This window comes from Leiobunum rupestre, chromosome 4, assembly GCF_980474605.1.
Source record: "Leiobunum rupestre chromosome 4, qqLeiRupe1.1.hap1, whole genome shotgun sequence".
NCBI classification, from domain to species: Eukaryota; Metazoa; Arthropoda; class Arachnida; order Opiliones; family Sclerosomatidae; genus Leiobunum; species Leiobunum rupestre.
In genome coordinates this window covers 66,627,532-66,645,928 of record NC_143387.1, presented here as the reverse complement: position 1 = coordinate 66,645,928, position 18,397 = coordinate 66,627,532, and the positions used below count along the sequence as shown (strand labels likewise).

At 36.8% G+C, this 18,397-nt stretch overlaps 1 protein-coding gene across 1 annotated transcript in view; it reads left to right on the top strand.

Annotated features, from left to right (window-relative positions):
• The first annotated feature begins 377 nt into the window (after nt 1-377).
• LOC149948801 (fibroblast growth factor receptor 4-like) overlaps nt 378-18,397 on the top strand; it is a 40,773-nt gene continuing 22,753 nt past the window's right edge. The window contains exon 1 of the mRNA XM_090173934.1: nt 378-474. The gene's annotated coding sequence lies outside the window, so the exon portion shown is untranslated. The remainder of the gene's footprint in view (nt 475-18,397) is intronic.

Sequence of the window (18,397 nt, the reverse complement as noted above, 5' to 3'; positions counted from 1 at the left end):
TTGGCCGGGTTAAAAAAAAATCTTTCTCGCTCCTCCTCTTCCGAGAGAAAAGATGCTGAAGTTGTAATCGCCGCGGCCCTGAGAGATTTCCAGTTTCGGATTTAGTATCCTCGAAAACGGCCGGCGTTCGTTTCGGCTCCTCAATTTTCGCTGCTCTCGCGTGCGATTTCGACCGCGAAAATTTGAATTCGTTCGCTTCGTAGATAATTTTTGGCTTTATCTTTCCCGATTTGAGGTCTTTTTTATCGGATATTTTAATCAATTTTGTTTACCGTTTAAACGAACTAATTGAACGTTTTGTTTCGCAATTTTTTAATCAAATATGGATTGTTTATGGTACTTATCACGCACCGGTGTTATCAGGACAATTTATTGAAAATTATCGTCTTTTTTGTTTTGAAAGATATTTTACGCATGTCGTTATAATATTCGCGTAGTTTTGTGTTTTTTCGCTGTTTTGTTTCATCCGGAAATGTAAGTTTATCATCTTTTCTTTTTTAATATTTTATTCTCTTAGTCCCGTATTTTTTGTTTTGATTTCGCTGTTAAATGTACCAGTATTTATTTAGTGGGCTGCTATATTTGCGTAGGTTGTTCGCGCTCCATATAAAAAGAGAAATATGTCTAACGTAACTGTTGTAATGTGTATAAGATTACTCTATAATATTCCCTCCGTGCGTCACAGGCGATTCTTCTTTGGTTTTTCTGGAATGCGCTGGCTGATTCACAGATTCTCTTTAAAAGCTTTATTTCAAAAGAGTTCGTTTGTTAACAATTCCTTTACATTCAACTGGATTTTGCTCATTTAATTTTAGTTTTGACGTACTTTAAAATTATTTAAAATTTGTTGTAATTTATATCAGGGGATGTCAAGCGAGATTGGCACTACGTTATATTGGGAATTCAAATTGGCATTAAGTGAATGCCCAATGAAATTGGCACTGCGTTGTATTTGGAGTTCAAATTGGCGTATTCAATAAGTGAATGCCCAATGAAATTGGCACTGCGTTATATTTGGAGTTCAAATTGAGATATTCAATAAGTGAATGCCCAATGAATTGGCACTGTCTTATATTTTGAGTTCAAATTGGCGAATTTGATAAGTGAATGCCCAATGAAATTGGCACTGTCTTATATTTTGAGTTCAAATTAGCGCATTTAATAAGTGAATGCCCAATGAAATTGGCACTGCCTTATATTTTGAGTTCAAATTGGCGTATTCAATAAGTGAATGCCCAATGAAATTGGCACTGCGTTATATTTGGAGTTCAAATTGGCGTATTCAATAAGTGAATGCCCAATGAAATTGGCACTGTGTTGTATTTGGAGTTCAAATTGGCGTATTTTATATAAGGGAATGTCAGGCGAAATTGGCACTGTGGCATTTTATGAGGAATCCAAATTGCCGTGATTTGAAGGGAACGTCAGGTGAAATTGGCACTGGGTTGCATTTGGAGTCCAAATTGGCGTATATTAAAAGTAAATGTCATTTGAAATTTTCACTGCGTTATATTTGGAATTAAAAATAATGTATTTTGAAAGAAAATATCAGGTGAAATTGGCACTGTGGCGTTCTATGTGGAATCCAATTTGGCGTTATTTTTGAAGAGAACGTCAGGCACTGTGTGTGTGTTCTATAGGGAAGCTATTTATTTCAAAACGATTTATTTTGGTAGTTCGACTTTTCGGTGCCAATTATTTGAAATTTTTGCGTGTGTCAAATTTAAAACATGGCAGGATACGTAATACCGTATAGTAGTAAAAATACTACTGGTTTATTTGACCTTTGACTTTAGTTCGGTTATAAATAGTTTAGTTATTCGCTACAGTATATTTATTCATTTGATAGTATGGAATATGTTGGTATTACTACCAATACATTAATTTAAAAAATACCTATTTTTTGGTATTCTTTTCGATGCCAATTTTTCCTGTCATTTCATAATTTAATTTTTTGTAAAAGTTAAAGACAAGGATATATAATACCGTGAAGTAGTAAAAATACTAATGAAGTAAAGCTATATTTAACCTTTAACCTTGGTCCATCGTTTTAATATTCGTTCCTGTATATTTCTTCAATCGATAGTATGAGATACAGTGTCATTACTACTACGAGTCGTCCTAACCGTGGAGAAAAGGAGACTCGATAATAACCGAAGTTACCCGCTGAACCAGTATATTTCCGCAATCGATAGTATGAAATATAGTGGAATTACTACTATACGAGTCGTCCTAAGCGTGGATAATAAGAGACTCGATAATAACCGAAGTTACCCGCTGAACCAGTATTATTTCCGCAACCGATAGTATGAAAAATAGTCTCATTACTACTATACGAGTCGTCCTAACCGTGTATAAAAAGAGACTCGATAATAACCGAATTTACCCCCTGAACCAGTATATTTCCGCAACCGATAGTATGAAATATAGTGGCATTACTACTACGAGTCGTCTTAACCGTGGATAAAAAGAGACTCGATAATAACCGAATTTACCCTCTGAACCAGTATATTTCCGCAACCGATAGTATGAAATATAGTGGCATTACTACTTTACGAGTCGTTCGAAAGAGGAGATAAGGGAGGGGGGGTTAAACGATAAGTGCGGAAATTACCTGATCCAGGTTTTTAACACCTTGTTGTTACACTTTAAAGATAACGACTTTTGAAATGTTTTCGGCACAAAAATGCAGTAAGAGATAAAGAGCCACATGTAGCCAAAGGAAAAAGAGCAAAACGGCGAATTCTCCGTCGACGAAATCATATGGAAGCCACATGCTTCCTGGAAAACCGCGGCAAAACAGAAGGGAAATAACGTTACCAGAAGTATATAAGATATCTCTGTCGAAAGAAGTATGCATCTTCCTATATTGCTAGCGCTATTCGCTTCAAGGGCGTATTTAAGGGGCTTAACCCACCCAAATGGATCGAGGTAATGTTACATTAATGTTAAGTGTTAAGGGGAGGGGGTGCAAAACGTAATTGGCTTATAGGTCTAAAAGGGGGATGCAAGGTTTAAACCCCACCCGCAATATAATATTCTGTATACGCCCTTACTTCGCAAATACCTTGGAAGGCTGCCGCTGATTTTATAAATTGATAAATTCGGATTACACCGATCTTGTAGATCTGTTTCATAGAAAGAAATATGCTTTAAAATGAAGTAAATATCCGATAATACCCTTTTCAGACAAGGCCTATACAACCGGGTTTAGACCCCGTTTAGTAAAACATAGTTTTTTATTCCGAAATATGAATTTTAGTATTTTACTAATATTTGTTTTATAGGCCTCGTCTGAAAAGGGTACTAGCACCGTAATTTTTGTATTTGACATCGTTAAGTTAATAATAAATTGAGGTAGTACATTTTGGGCCATGGTTTTCGTGGTTTTACCGTGAAGTCGAACCAGCGATGGTACCAGGTTTCACGTTTTCGTCTTATATAGATACCGCACGGTTGTCAAAATTATCTAGGAAACGAAGGAAAGTCAGGGAAATTGAAAAATGGATTTAAAGGATCAGGGCAATTTGAAAATGGGTCTAAAGGTGAGGGAAATTGCATTGAAAACCTAGAAAACGAGGGAAAGTCAGGAAATTTGAAAATGGGTCTAAAAGTCAGTAAAAATTTAAAATGAAACTAAAAGTCAGTAAAAAATCAGGTAATTTTAATAACTATTAAATGAGCCAGGGAATTTTATTTGGGTGGAAAATAGAAATTGTTTAGTAAAATTTGGGTTGAAAAATAATATTGGATTGGAAAAAGTCAGGAAAGTCAGGAAACTGACTAAAACTCAACCCGTTATACTTATTTATTAAGTGCATTTTATTTACTTCTGGCAGTAGTTACTTATCTTTTGTGCTTTTTTTGGGACAGAAAACGACGCGAGTCCGAAGAAATCGGCACTTAGGGACGGCAGTTCTTTTCGGTCGCATTCTTGCAATTTACGAGCTGGCGTTTCATGGGCCGTGCAGGAAAGGACCGCGGGAAGGGAAACATTTTTTACAGCCCGTTTCTCGAACTGTCCCCGCCAATTCTCCTTTTGTCGAAGTCGGCCGTAGCCATTCCGCGAATGCTCAGACTGCAGTCGGCCATTAGGGACCCATATCCATCGCGTTTCCCCTTCTCGAAACGACTCGATTCTTTATGACTCTGGAAAATATTATTTGCCTAAATTTGGCTCCCGGTACAGTAATGTCATCCTGATGACATTTTAGGCTCAAATTATCGGGTGAATTTTGTCCCAGGCGGCTTAAACGCGGGCCCGAGTATGACCCTTCGATGTTTCAGTCGCGTTTGCAGTGGCGTCGACAGCATTTCAAGTTTGGGGGCGTTTAAGCCATAAGTACTTTTACTATAGATCAATCTGGGATCAAATATTTATCATTTCCAGAGAACCAAGAGTTATTATTCAAATGTCAATGAATTTAAATATCCTTAAAAATTCGTTAAATTAAATAATTTAAAGTCTATGAATTTAACTATCCTTTCAAATTCGAAAAATTACATAATTTAACGTCTATAAATTTAACTATCCTTACAAATTCGAAAAATTACATAATTTAAAGTCTATGAATTTAACTATCTTTACAAATTCGAAAAATTACATAATTTAACCTCTATGAATTTAACTATCCTTACAAATTCGTAAAATTAAATAATTTGAAGTCTATGAATTTATCTATCCTTACAAATTTGTTAAATTAAATATTTTAAAGTCTATGAATATCCTTACAATTTCGTTAAATTAAATAGTTTAAAGTCTATGAAATTAACTATACTTACAAACAGGTTACAAGCTTAGGAAATATAGCACCACCTGCCTTAATATCAGACAAGAAGAAATAGCAGACGGCCTTTTCGGTTGAAGTTTTAGCTGTTGTGCAGGGATAATATTGAACGAGCAGACAGCTTTCATATATTCAATTTAAAACTCGGTCAGTAGGCGGCGATACTTATGACCAAAATTTAAACTACACACGAACCTATACACCAGTATTCGTAAAATTAAATAATTTTAACCTCAGGAAGGACTTTCAAAAATTTTATCATTTGCTTCAGAAACATTTCAGGTGGCTTAAGAACCCCCTAAAACACCCTATCGACGCCACTGCGCATTTAAAGTTAGATTGGGATTCTGTACAACTATAGGGCGTATTCTAGTGACGTAATTTTCGCTATAGTAGAAGGCTAGTGTCCTCTCCTCGACGCCATCTTCTCTAGATTGTTAGTGAAAGGTCGGAAATAAATTTCAAGTTTGCGGAACTGTGTCGTTCAGTCAAAATATCGTTTGTTATAGATTGATTCCTAAAAGTCATACCGGAAAACAAACATTTCAGGGAAATCCATTCTTTTTTGGCGGGAAGATAATAAATATTAACTCATTTATTACCAAAGAAAAACAACTTCTAACAGTATTTTCTAATTCTATGTAATAACTATAAACAAAAGATAAAAAATAATCGGACAAAATTTGTTTCGTGATATTTAGATCAGGGTTGGCAAAACCCCGGCAAAAACAGCTTTTGGCCGGGACATGTGGGAAAAACTGGTAAAAACCGAAAAAAAATTAGCTTTTCATGCTAAATTAATCATTGATTAATATTTTTCCGTTTCAGACAGTTGGCGCCATCTGAGAAGACTTCTTGTATTTAAAATTCACCCTCTAATGGCGTTAACCCTGTAAAAAGCGCTTCTCCCTTGTCGAATGTGCATTGGTCACTTACTAGGACAATCCCAGTTTTTAATATGAAAATTTTTAGCATTAAATTTAACGTTATTCGCACTGCACTGACAATATTTTATCTACAGATAAATGGTAAAAACGTGAAAACTCGAAAAATTCCCACTCGTGTGAAATTGAACCAGACCCAATAGTCGAGGGGGGAGGAATAAATAACGCATTTAGCGTCCTTGTAGTACGACATTATCACACTGGTAAATTTTAAAATAAAACCTCTGAAATTGAGTTTTCCGTAGACGGGCCTCTTGTAAAATTTGTAGCTCACGCCTGGGCAATTAAGATACAATAGGCTCTATTAAGACTCTAAAAACGGCAGTGACGTAACCGATGCGGGTTATCTCACGCGTTATCTCTCGAAATTAGGCCGGTTTCCCCTTTCTCTTCCGCAAATTCCGTAATTAACACCTAAGAATTTAGCCGCGACTAAATTACTTCTAATATCCAGTGTATTCCTCGGCGCTCTGTTCTGGAAGGTGAATCTAGGTTATTCCACTCTCATCGCGACCCGCGAAACATTATACGATTTCTTCAGAGAAAAAACGAGAAAAAAAGAATCTTGGACAAATCCCACCGAAAACATCCCCAAAGTGTCACTAGTTTATCCCCACCATGCCAAGTATTAGATAATACGAAGAAAATTATACATCTTTTTATCAGAAGTGTATGAAATATCTCTTTCTCGAGAAGTATCCCTCAAAATTAAAATCTCATTACATCTCAAAATTTACCGAGAAAATTTTGGGATGATGAAATTTAAGTTTCTCTCCCCACTGGTTTAAGGGATTTCCCCCGAGTTCTTCGGTTTCCCCTTCCATAAAATCTTGTCGAGGTTAACGGTAATAGTTAGTGTAGGGAGCTGTTGGCTCGAACGCGTGGCATGCAGGGCTTGCCACCACCCTCCTACGCATTGTAACCCGGCCACCTGAATTAAAGGCCGCTTGATGACTTAGGCCTAAGGTGGTGCCTAGGGTATTAGCCTAGCTGATTATTATTAATATTATTACCATCCGCTGGCAGTATAGTAAAATAAATATATTTTGCCTTGACTACGAAAAAAATTTAAATATTACATTGCCTTCCGATAATTACTTTGCCCTATGTTAAACTTTTAGAAAGTAAGTATTATTACGTTTTCGAGTAATCAGAGGAAGCCGGCGAATTTACAGCGTTGCCAGACGTACGATAATTATCGTACACGTCGATAATTTCTAGCTAATTTTTGGAAGATACGATATTTTCAATGGCTTACTATATCGTAAGCATTTTTCGATAATTCTGCCTGCTCGTACGATAATGTACGATAATTTTTTTAATTTGCTGAAAATATTGTGACTTTTAATTATAAGTTTTCAATCGGTCGAACTTTAAGTGTTATTTAATAAATTATTTCACGAGTTTAACATCGGTATTTCACACAAAATTAAAATTTATCGACAGTTTTCAGGCGTGGTATTAGCTTGGCTTAGATGATTATTTCTGAAATCGATAATATTATGGCTCTGGTACGATAATTGGAGTTTCAGGAACTGGCAACGCTGCTGAGAAGACCTGTCTCAAACGAGAAACATTCGAAGTATAAGTCTATCTCGTCTCAGATATATTATGCACTTCTGTTTTCATGATTTAATAAATCATTCGGCGAATCTTAGAAACCGCGGAGTTTATAGAAAGCAGATTGTAATCTTGACAAATTATTTTCGTTCGTTGTACACAATGAGAAACGAAAGAATATCCTTATACAACTGACGTAATAAATCTTCCGCGGACCTACCTTAAAGTAATCCTTTCCCCGGGCATACCGCATCCGCTCTCTTCGGATATACCGGTAATGAGATGACCTCTTTTCCCTTCGAAAAAATGACCTCTCGTCGGATTTCTAAAGAGGAAAACACCTTCAGATTGTAATTGATAAGCTATTTTCTCCTCTTTTTCATTTCACCCGATTTTTCTCCGGGTTTATGATTGTTTCGCAATTAGGGTGAAGTTAATTTTACGAGACGGCCGAGAATTTTTACGAGCTATCGGAATAACCCACCCCCATTTTACCAGCTTTTGGAGTACGTTGATTTTATGGACCGTTTATGATACGTTGCAACTGTGGTCTGTCCATAATAAGTTTCTGTGGGGTGGCGGTGTGGTTAGCACTTTCTCGTCGCAGCAAGAGAAGCCGGGTTCGATCCCAACTTGTGGCACTGGGTAACAAGTCGGAACAACTCCTTCCGCGTTGAATTTGCAAGTTCTCTCCCCACTGGTTTAAGGGGTTTTCCCCCCGAGCTCTCGGTTTCCCCTTCCACAAAAACTTGTTGAGATTAACGGTAATAGTGAGCGTAGGGAGCTGTTTGCGTGGCATGAAGAGCTTGCCTCCATCCTCCTACGCATTGTAGCCTGGCCACCTGAATTAATGGCTTCAAAAGTAGCTTAATGACTTAGGCCTAAGGTGGTGCCTTTGGTATTAGCCTAGCTGATTATTATTATATTATGGCTAGTTATTTTAGTTCTACGCTTGTTGTAAAACGTATATACTTGTTCAATTATTATTATTATTATTATTATTATTATTAGGCCCGATGTCTCCAAAAAGAACGACTCTATTGGGGCCCGTAATTTATATTTTCCCGGGGCCCGGGCCCACTCTCGGTGGCCCTGGTTATTATTACTTGAAACGCGACTTAATGTTGTCGATTAAGGCGAAATTGGTACCAGTACGCTAGGTAAGGCATTTTCGGTAAAAACTAAAATGTTTGTTAAAAAATCGCGCAGTAATACAAAAGGCTTTATCTTCGTGTATACTGGTTTAACAAAAATGCCATTCTGCGTTTTCTATAGCACTCTAATTGTTAGCACGCTTAAAGGGACTATACGTATTTATGGTTGGTCACCTAATTGCACATTTTTGCCGCCATATTTAAATGGCGCTAGTTATGTTAAAAACAAGTCGTAGCTCTTGCTAGCAGTGAATGTTTAATTTGAATATATTCACTCTTTAACCGAGTTTATAGTCCTAGAACGCCAGGGAATTTTAAGAATTTTGGAAAGTCCTGGAAAAAATAGGGGAATTTAAATTTATCTTGAAAGTTTTACGAAGATAATTTTACTATAGTTCTGTGATAAATTCAGTGATTATTATTTAGTTCCTTAACCCTTCTGGTCATTTTTTAAACGTTGCAATAAAAACATAACTTTTATACTAAGATATAAGTTCAAGTGATTTTATTACCTTTCGATAAAAGTAAAATTAATTTTGAGTTGACCTTAAAAAGGTTAGGGAAAATCTTTAAAAATGATCAGGGAAAACAGGGAATTTAAATCTAAAAATATTGTCTTCCTGCCATTCGTCTTCCCCTGAAAACAACCGCCCTCCCCCCGTTTTTCTACCCTCGACCTTTTTTTTATTTATAGGACAGATTCTATCGAAGCTTTTGTTGTCGTCCAAACTTAACTGTTTTTTTTTTATAAATTTAACCAAATAAATGAGAAGGGCGTCGAATCAAAAACAACACTCGAGCGACAACTTGTTCCTTTTTTAACCCTTTACAATTTTTGTAACATTTAATTTATTAAAAAGAAAATAAACGATTCTTCACTTCGTCTCGAGAAAGTTAAAATTTCCGATAATTTTCTGGCTAGTGTCGAAAAAGAAAATTAAATTTTTTTCTTGTTCCGCGAATGTTAACTTCGTGATCAAAATATTTTAATTTGAACGCTTTGAAAAGGGTTAAAAGAGGGGCCAACCACACTCGCCCATCGGACCGTCATTACGGGCTTTTTAAAAAACATTTTAGTTTTTTATTTCTTTGCATTATTCATGAAACGTCCGCGTAAACCGCATTTTCATTCATAAAATTGGCCCATCTTTTTTTACCGCGCGTGGTTAAAATCGTTCGGATACCTTAATTCTAATATAATGATGATGCTTTCAACCTTTTCGAAGGAGAAACAGTCTTCTATTTTGGCCGGAAGGCACGATCATCTTGAGAAATACATCGGGTTAACGCCTCGAAATAAAGACGTTATGATATTTAATGGTACTCTTGTGCAAAATACCCGGAGATAATCCTTCTTGATTGTTCGATGCCGAAATCCCGAATTTATTATAAAGTGCTTTTTTACAAAAGCACGAACGTTACCATAAGTAACGTAATAAAATAAGTATGAAGCTTTGGAATTATCATAGGTGTATAATATTGTTACATAAGTGTGACACTTCCTATTCTCCACATGCAAAAGTGTTACTGAGAGCTATTCACAAGACAGACAGCGTAACGGGCTTCGGCGCCGATTGGCGTCAGACAAAACGTTTCAATGTGAAGGTTGTAGAACGTACTCTTGAACTTCCAAATAGACTTTGTTCCATCGGAAAAGGTCAATTTTCCCTTAGATAGTACGTCATGAACCAAAACAAGCTGGTACTACCTAAATTAGCTTTTACTGAGCCATTTCTAAATTAAGCTATAAGCTTTACACTATTTAGTGTACCAAACTATTTTATTCAATCAAACAAGTAGATATTTAAGACCTACCATATTGATACATAAGTGTGACACTTCCTATTCTTCACGTGCAAAGGTTTTACTGACAAGGAAACTACCCGAGGTGGTTATCACCGTTTTTGTTGAAGCTCAGGGGTTAGGTAGACCTTATGGTAGTATGAAAATTGCCAAAGGGAAAAGTTGCAATGGGCTTTAGTTTTCCCATGGCAACCGAAAATGTTTTTGATCTCTCAAAACAAAAAATCTCCATTTAAAAAAGCATGGGATTTTCTCGGTTACTTAAAAAATTTGAAAAAATTAAATTTTCAAAACATACCCAAAAAGATGAATTTGACCTATTTTGGGTAAAATTGATCGATGATTTGGGGTAAAATTGATCAATATTGTTTAAATTTTAACAAAATTTGGGTATCCGAGAAAATCCCATGCTTTTTCAAATGGAGAGGTCAAAAATATTTTCGGTTGCCATAGGAAAACTAAAGCCCATTGCAACTTTTCCCTTTGGCAATTTTCATACTACCATAAGGTCTACCTAACCCTTGAATTTCAACCAAATCGGTGATAACCACCTCGGGTAGTCTCCTTGTGAGAGCTATTCACATACTGCATTACGGGCTTCGTCGCCGTTTTGATAACGCGTTACACGTAGCCTTTGACAGCGCCTCGCTAGGGGGAGATTTTCTTCTTGCGATGACGTCACACCGTTACTAGCTCTCAGTAAAATATTCCCCAAAGTGACAAACCTATGGAACAATATTATAGACTTATGGTATTATTTATAACTATATTATCCTCTCTTCTCGGGAACGTCCGAAAATATCGTTATTGCGCGCTACCTGGTGAAGACTTCTTGAACTTAATCGCGTTTAACATTTGCGGCGAAAGCTTTATTTAGAATATTTTCAAAATGGAAAATAACGATAACTATACCAAAGCTACCAACCATTGCAAGAGGGACCCGTATCTCTGTTAGTAGTTTGAAAGCCGCTCGCTGTTCTCAGCGCCAACTGTCAGCTGGCAGGAGAAACTTAGAAGGTACAAATATAAAAATAAAATGGCGGCTGGTTCGCGAGTGCATTGTTTTAGAAGCTACAAACATGAAAGACGAGTGTAGTGTTTTAACAGTGTTAGGATACTGCCAATAGAACCACTCTGCAATTAATATAATGTGTAAAGCCCAGTTCACACTATACAATTAATTTAGCCACTTAAATGTATTCAACTAATTGTAAGCAAGAAAATTGTATAGTGTGAACAGAAAAAGTAGGAACAATTGTAACAATTTGTCTGTTCACAGTATACAATTTTCTTGCTTACAATTAGTTGGATACAGTTAAGTGGCCCAAATAATTGTATAATGTGAACTGGGCTTTAGACTATTAAAAATATAAACCCACAAAGACTACTAAAGTTACGGGTTATAAATTTTATAATTCTTCCACTAAAGCCCAGTTCACACTATACAATTAATTAGGCCACTTAATTGAAACCAACTAATTGTAAGCAAGAAAATTGTACAGTGTGAACAGAAAAAGTTGGAACAATGGTTACAATTTTTCTGTTCACACTGTACAATTTTCTTGCTTTCAATTAAGTGGCCTAACTAATTGTATAGTGTGAACTGGGTTTAAGCTGTCAATGTTGATCAAAAGTGGTGTAAGTAAACAATGAGTGCACAATGCTACAAGTGAAATATTTAACTTGTTATGGTACATATGGCGTTATAAAACGCAATCAAGTTTTTCCGCGAATTAATATTGGTTAATTAACAAGTATCTAGAACGTAAAGAAATGACATTGCGTGATGTAATTATAACTTCCAAAGTTCGCTTTGTAATTCTCCTTATTTTGATTTCTTTAATTTACCGTTTCACGGTTTAACGGGGAAATCTTCGCACGAGATCCTGAATAAGGCTTTTTCTGGTGAACCTTTTAATTATTTAAATGGATGAATCAGGAATATTCGGTGAAGAACGAATGTGCATTTGTTATTTTTCCCCACGATGTTTCCCTTTTATCAAGACTATTGTTACCGACTTTAACGATTATTTAAAAGTCGATTTTATAAAAAGAGAGGGTAGGTGTGATAGAACCTTCTTATTTTGAGATTTTATTAAAGTAGGTTAAAAATGGGTAACTTTATGGGTTAAATATGGGTAAGGGTATCGGTTAAACATAGCTAACTGTATCGGTAAAATATGGGTAAGGGTATCCGTTAAATATGGGTAACTTTATGGGTTAAATATGGGTAAGGGTATCGGTTAAATATAGCTAACTGTATCTGTAAAACATGGGTAAGGGTATCCGTTAAATATGGGTTAAATATGGGTAAGGGTATCGGTTAAACATAGCTAACTGTATCGGTAAAATATGGGCAAGGGTATCCGTTAAATATGGGTAACTTTATGGGTTAAATATGGGTAAGGGTATCGGTTAAATATGGGTAAGGGTATCCGTTAAATATGGGTAACTGTATCAGTTCTAAATTGGTAACTGTATCAGTTCTAAATTGGTAACTGTATTGGTTAAATATGAATAACTTTATCAGTTAAATAGGAATAACTTTATCGGTTAAATATGAATAATTGTATCGGTTAAATATGAATAACTGTACCGGTTAAATATGAATAACTGTACCGGTTAAATATGAATAACTGTATCGGTTAAATATTTATTTAACTTTATCGGTAATAATAATTAGCACCACCATAGGCCCAAGCATAAGTATCGGTTAAATACCAGCAACGGTATCTATCGGTATCGGTTAAAAATGGGTAATGGTATTGGCTAAAAATCGGCAACGCTATCGATTTCAAATATAAAATAGAAATCGATAACGTCTTTCTGAATTTTAAATATCGGTATCGTTTTAATCTCGAAATCATTGTCCATTAAACAACGATAAGCTTATCGACCAACAACGCTAAAACCAAAATAGCTGCTCTTGACTCAATATAAAAACGCGGAAATGTTGGAGCCGTCGGATGCATCGACTCAAGCTTTGTTTCGAGTGCTGGTTTCAATCAAGGAAGTTTCGAAGTAGCCACACATTTCTACACATAGCGCAACCCCTTTTTCAACGCTGCCGTATGCCCGTGATGCGCTTAGCACTAGGCGGTCGAGCGGTGTTAAAACAAAACAGATACCCTCGGTATTTTTTCCGGGAAACCAAAATATATCCTTGCACAGTTGACCTTGGAACTGGCCATATCAGCCCGTGTCCAGCTAACTAAAACCCGAATGCCGCGGCGAGCGAGGGTAAAGATGAGAACCCGGTGCGCGCCACAAAAACACATTTATTTCTTCGCATCCCTTAAAAAAGAGGCAAAAGAGGGTTGGATACTGTAGAAGATGAAGATGGAGAGGGGAGGAAATCTCCAGATGGTAATGCCCCCCCCCCCCAAACTTTTTAGCTCCGAAACCCCGGGAATTTTCAGGCAAGCAAATCTTACGCGTGCAAATGCGGGCGCCGTACGAAAAAAAAATATTTTGAGATTTTTACCGGATTCGATCCTAGAATTAAAAAATAAAATCCGGGCAGGTTTTCCACTAATCTGCAAATTTTTTATTTCTTATTTTTAGAATTTAATTTTATTGGTGATGTTTCTTTAGTTATTTTTATATATATTTTTTTATCGGTATAGAAATAGCGGTGCTATTTTTTTTAATAACATACAACCGCGACTGATTTTTACGAGAGATATATTTCATTCAGTTCCTCTTCACATGTGGTCGCAGGAAACCACGGCGACATGCTTCTGCTTATGATAATCGCATTCGGGCGTTCGATACATATTCATTGGGAAGGTATCAACCGACAGAGAAAATATCTGGCCAAAATTATTCTTCATCGGGAGTATGGATATGACCAAGAATGTTTTCAATTGAACGGAGAATACTCTGGCACCACTTTGTTCGTCTCGTGATTCCCGGAAGAAAAGACACGCCCCTTACGCCTTTCGGGTGCAATATTTCCCTCTTTCTCCCGGTAAGAGGGGAAGACAGTCCGGTACGATCTAGCCCTGTTTCTCCGCGTAGGCGGGTAATATCTTCCCGGGGATCATGAAAACGACATTTTTGACACGATTACGCGCCTGCTATATTCTAGATGCATGTTTAATCTTTAACCTCTTCCTTTATCCCTTTAACGCTTAACCCGTACTAGGAACGGCGTTAATAAGCCAGTTAACTAAACTCGTCTTCGACTATAAATTAGCTCGCCAGTTTTCGGATATGAAATATGGCGTTGGAATATTACGATGTGTTTTCGAGTGAGCGGCCCGAAAGAGTACGCGAGTTTCGCAGCCCAGTCGTAAATAAACCTATTTATAAACCTCGCCAAAACCTCGAACGAAGAAGATGATGGTATAAATATATCGTATATATTTTAGTTCCCCGGTTTGACGCTAGGTTCCAGCACCTGCCTTCAATATGTTTTTCTTAACGTTGATTTTTCCATATGGTAATCTAGCCCGATTTTTTTTTCCCCGCGTATACCGATGCTTTCTTAAACCGTACATTAAATAAAGATGAAAAAAAAAATCCGACGGCGCGTGCCTTTAGTTAAATCTCTCGTGCCGGGGGGAGGCGCTGAAATTTGTTCCCGCCAATCAAAATTCAAAATATAAATCAAAACGGCGTCATAATATTTAAATTAAGTCTTTTTTTCCGCCGTCTCGAATCTCGATGCAAATATTATTTTTTTTATTTGGTATTATTCTAATACCATCTTGATGCGGTTTCTAATTACAATGCGTAAACTATTTATTCTAATTATTTCGCATAGCGGAGCTTTTGGAATTAACGTTCCTTTTATGCAGATATCCTTGGATATTTCGGTGCCAAGTTTTTATAGGCGCTCTTTTGCATTTATTTGGTTGCAATCAAATTAAGAAGTTAATACCTGTTTGTTGGCAACTGATAGTTGTTAGATTCGAGTGAAATTTACTCACGCAGGAAATGCAGGTACCATTATCCTTATTGCACCGACGTACCCAGAATTTCACACCGTTTGCGCAACTGTTCTGTCTAATCCGGAAATACTCGCGTGACTTTGAATTGTAGCAATAGCCAAGAACAAATTAAGAACTTAACTTTGTTCTGTTATAAAAAGTTCTAAGAAAACTTTAAGGAAAACTGGCAGAAGAAATCCTAGGCCTTTAAGCCACCATCTTAAAAATTGTAATTAGTATAAAATATTTTAATAGTTTTATACAGCTTGAAATAGTTTGAAACAAAATAATTTCAAGAATGTTGTAGTAAGAATTATTTTCATTTAAGTTTATTTTGAAGTTAAAGGGCCACACCGGCGTTTTAAAAAATTCGGCCAATCCTATTCTGGAAACTAGCGCATGAAAGTCAAATTCAAACGCCGGTGTGGCCCTTTAAGTATGAAAAATAAATTATTTTTATTAATTAGGAAAGATTTTTAAATTCAAAACGCGTGAATCTTTTTTAATAACCAGCGCACGACTATTATACAATGTAACCGTTGAAGTTTTTCAAATCAATAGTAAAGTAACGTGGCCGTATTGTTTTTAATGTGGTTCCTACGTCACAGTCTCTTACTTTTACAAGACTACGAGCGCGCGCTACAGTCGCCAGAGGAATATAGCTTTTTGTAGCGCACGTTCAAATCGCTCGTGCTAAGAATATACGAATAAAGCTGGGTCTTGTGACGTAAGAGCAACGTATTTTATTTTTACTTTTTATTCATTTATTTTATGAAAACAACTTTTAAGATCTATATTGTTTTTGAAATTGATTTATAATAATAAAAATAGTATTAGCAAAAATAACGTTTTTCCAAGGTAGCAATTCTGTCACTCTATTTCGAACTGGCCCCTTTGAATGCTTTAGATCATTTATACCACGCATTGACACGTTTTCTTATATCTAATGCAATCGTAACTGACATTTTAGCAGGCATACTTACTCCGTACAGCAGGCTGCAATCTCGTTTGGAATCTGATTTAAAACTTAAATCGACGCGAACAGCGATTTCGCATTAAGCTTTAATCCGAGTGCCCTCTGGTGGGAATATAATAAAGCAACGAGTGTGCGTGGTTACCCATTATTCTATCTACGCCTCTTGGCCAGTAATCCAATCCGCTCTTTCAAATTGGAAACGGCTGACCTCTCCACTCTTATTTCAGAAATTGGGCCCTTTTTTCACTCGACTAATTCTTTATAGTTTTGCCCTCGCGAGAAACTCCGTTTGAAACAAACCACACGGCCGTTCTCAACATTTACCAGAACCTTTTAAAGGGAAAGTGTTCCCCGTTTTATAATAGCCTCGAATCAGCGCCTCTAGAAAACAATGGAGATCGTTTTATGGCGTTGTCTCCTTTGTATAAATTACCGCGACTACGAAATGGATCCCGATTACGCTCGATTGAAAATTGAATTTTGCCTTAATGCGAGAGTCGCTAGCTGACTGACTGACTGACTGGGATATCTACGCGTACCCTCGTGTTTCAGACCCCGCTATTATAAATAGACACGCTTGTATGTCGACTATTTCAGTATCGTTTGGGTCGAGCCACCAAATATCTTTCGGGAATATCACTCAAAGATGCGGGATGGATTTGATGCTTTTGGAACTCTGCCCTTTTCACTCGCGAGCTTTGGACGTCACTGTCGTCTGCTCCAACTCGTTCGGGGATCATCACAGCGCTAAGCCTTGGGGACACAAAAATAATACAGGTTATATTACCTTTAATGGGTACCATCAGCCATTAGAGGGGAAAACACACGTCGCCTCTCATTCAAGTCGTAGCTTGTTCGTGGCGTCTAGGAGCAACAAACACAAAGAGAACGCAGCTAGCCTCTAACCACGCTAACGCAGTGTTGTGTACAAATTTCATTGGACGAGCCTTTACCCTGTACGTTTTACGGAAAGGGGGAAGACAATTTTCAGAATTTTCCCCTTCCGACCCATGAAAACTGTACGCAAGAAAATGAACGACTTTTGACGGGTTGCGTCCTTCTTGTGTGGGGTGCTGTGTTTGTTGCTCCTAGGTGGCGTCGTTGGCAAACATCATATCTAAGCCCTGCCTTGAAACGGCCGTCATGGCATTAATTTTAGGTCACAGATCATGAGATAAAAAGCCACACGACCGCCCTGGGCGTCTAAATGTCATGGCCGACCTTTACGCGTTACCATGGCATCGAACGCAAGCAACACCTACGAGTAAGCTACCCCGGCGAAAACGCGTAGCCAGAACTTGTAGCTGAGTGTAGATTGTACCCAATAAAGCTCACTTACACGTTTTCGAGCTCTAGCTTAAACTGTCAACCGTGGAACTTAATAATAATAATAATTCTACGAATTTATGTCGTATTACTTTGATATCTCCGCGCGCAGGTTCGTGAGAGGAGTGCGTTTTTCTCACCGTTCGTGGCTGGTGGAAACCCTTAAAGATACACCGCTATTCAAGCTTTGAAATTTACGATTTAAAATACTTATTGATAAAATTATTTAAAAAAATGGTTAAATAATAATAATAAATAGGTTTATCAATATTAATTAGCCATGGTTTTTAAGAAAATATTTACAATTAAAATAATTATTTACTTCTGGTAAAAATCAAATACTAAGTTATCGTTGAACTTGTTACGGCTTCAACCGTCGGCGGAATAAATACCAACAAACGACAAAAGGGGCCTCAGTCATAATAATTCCAAATAAACACTTTCGGAGCAGATCCAATATTTGAGTGAAAGATTTTTTAAAGAGCCATTGACAGAAAGATTTTAATGAAGTGCTCGACTTTTCAGAACATTTCTTTTTTGACGGCATCACGGCACTCGATAGATATATTATTTTTCTTCCAACTATGCTACTAAATATAAAAACAAGACATGAAAAGACGTCTTTCTTGTTCTAATTAAAAGCTTTAGGAAAGACCTTAGCAGCCCCTTCGATATAAAGTTTTTCTTTTAGCCTTCACACCCTCCGAAATATATTTTTACAGAAAAAAATAAATGAAAAATAAACGAAATAGAGCCTTAGACCATTTACGTCCAACGGGACTCGTAATGTCATAGAAAAAGTATTCTCGTAAAAGGCGACTGACGCGACAACTGTTATCATTTTTTATAAGCTTTGAAGGTGCTTCGTAAATAAATGTTTATTTTAAATATTAAATATTTTAAGTATCATTAC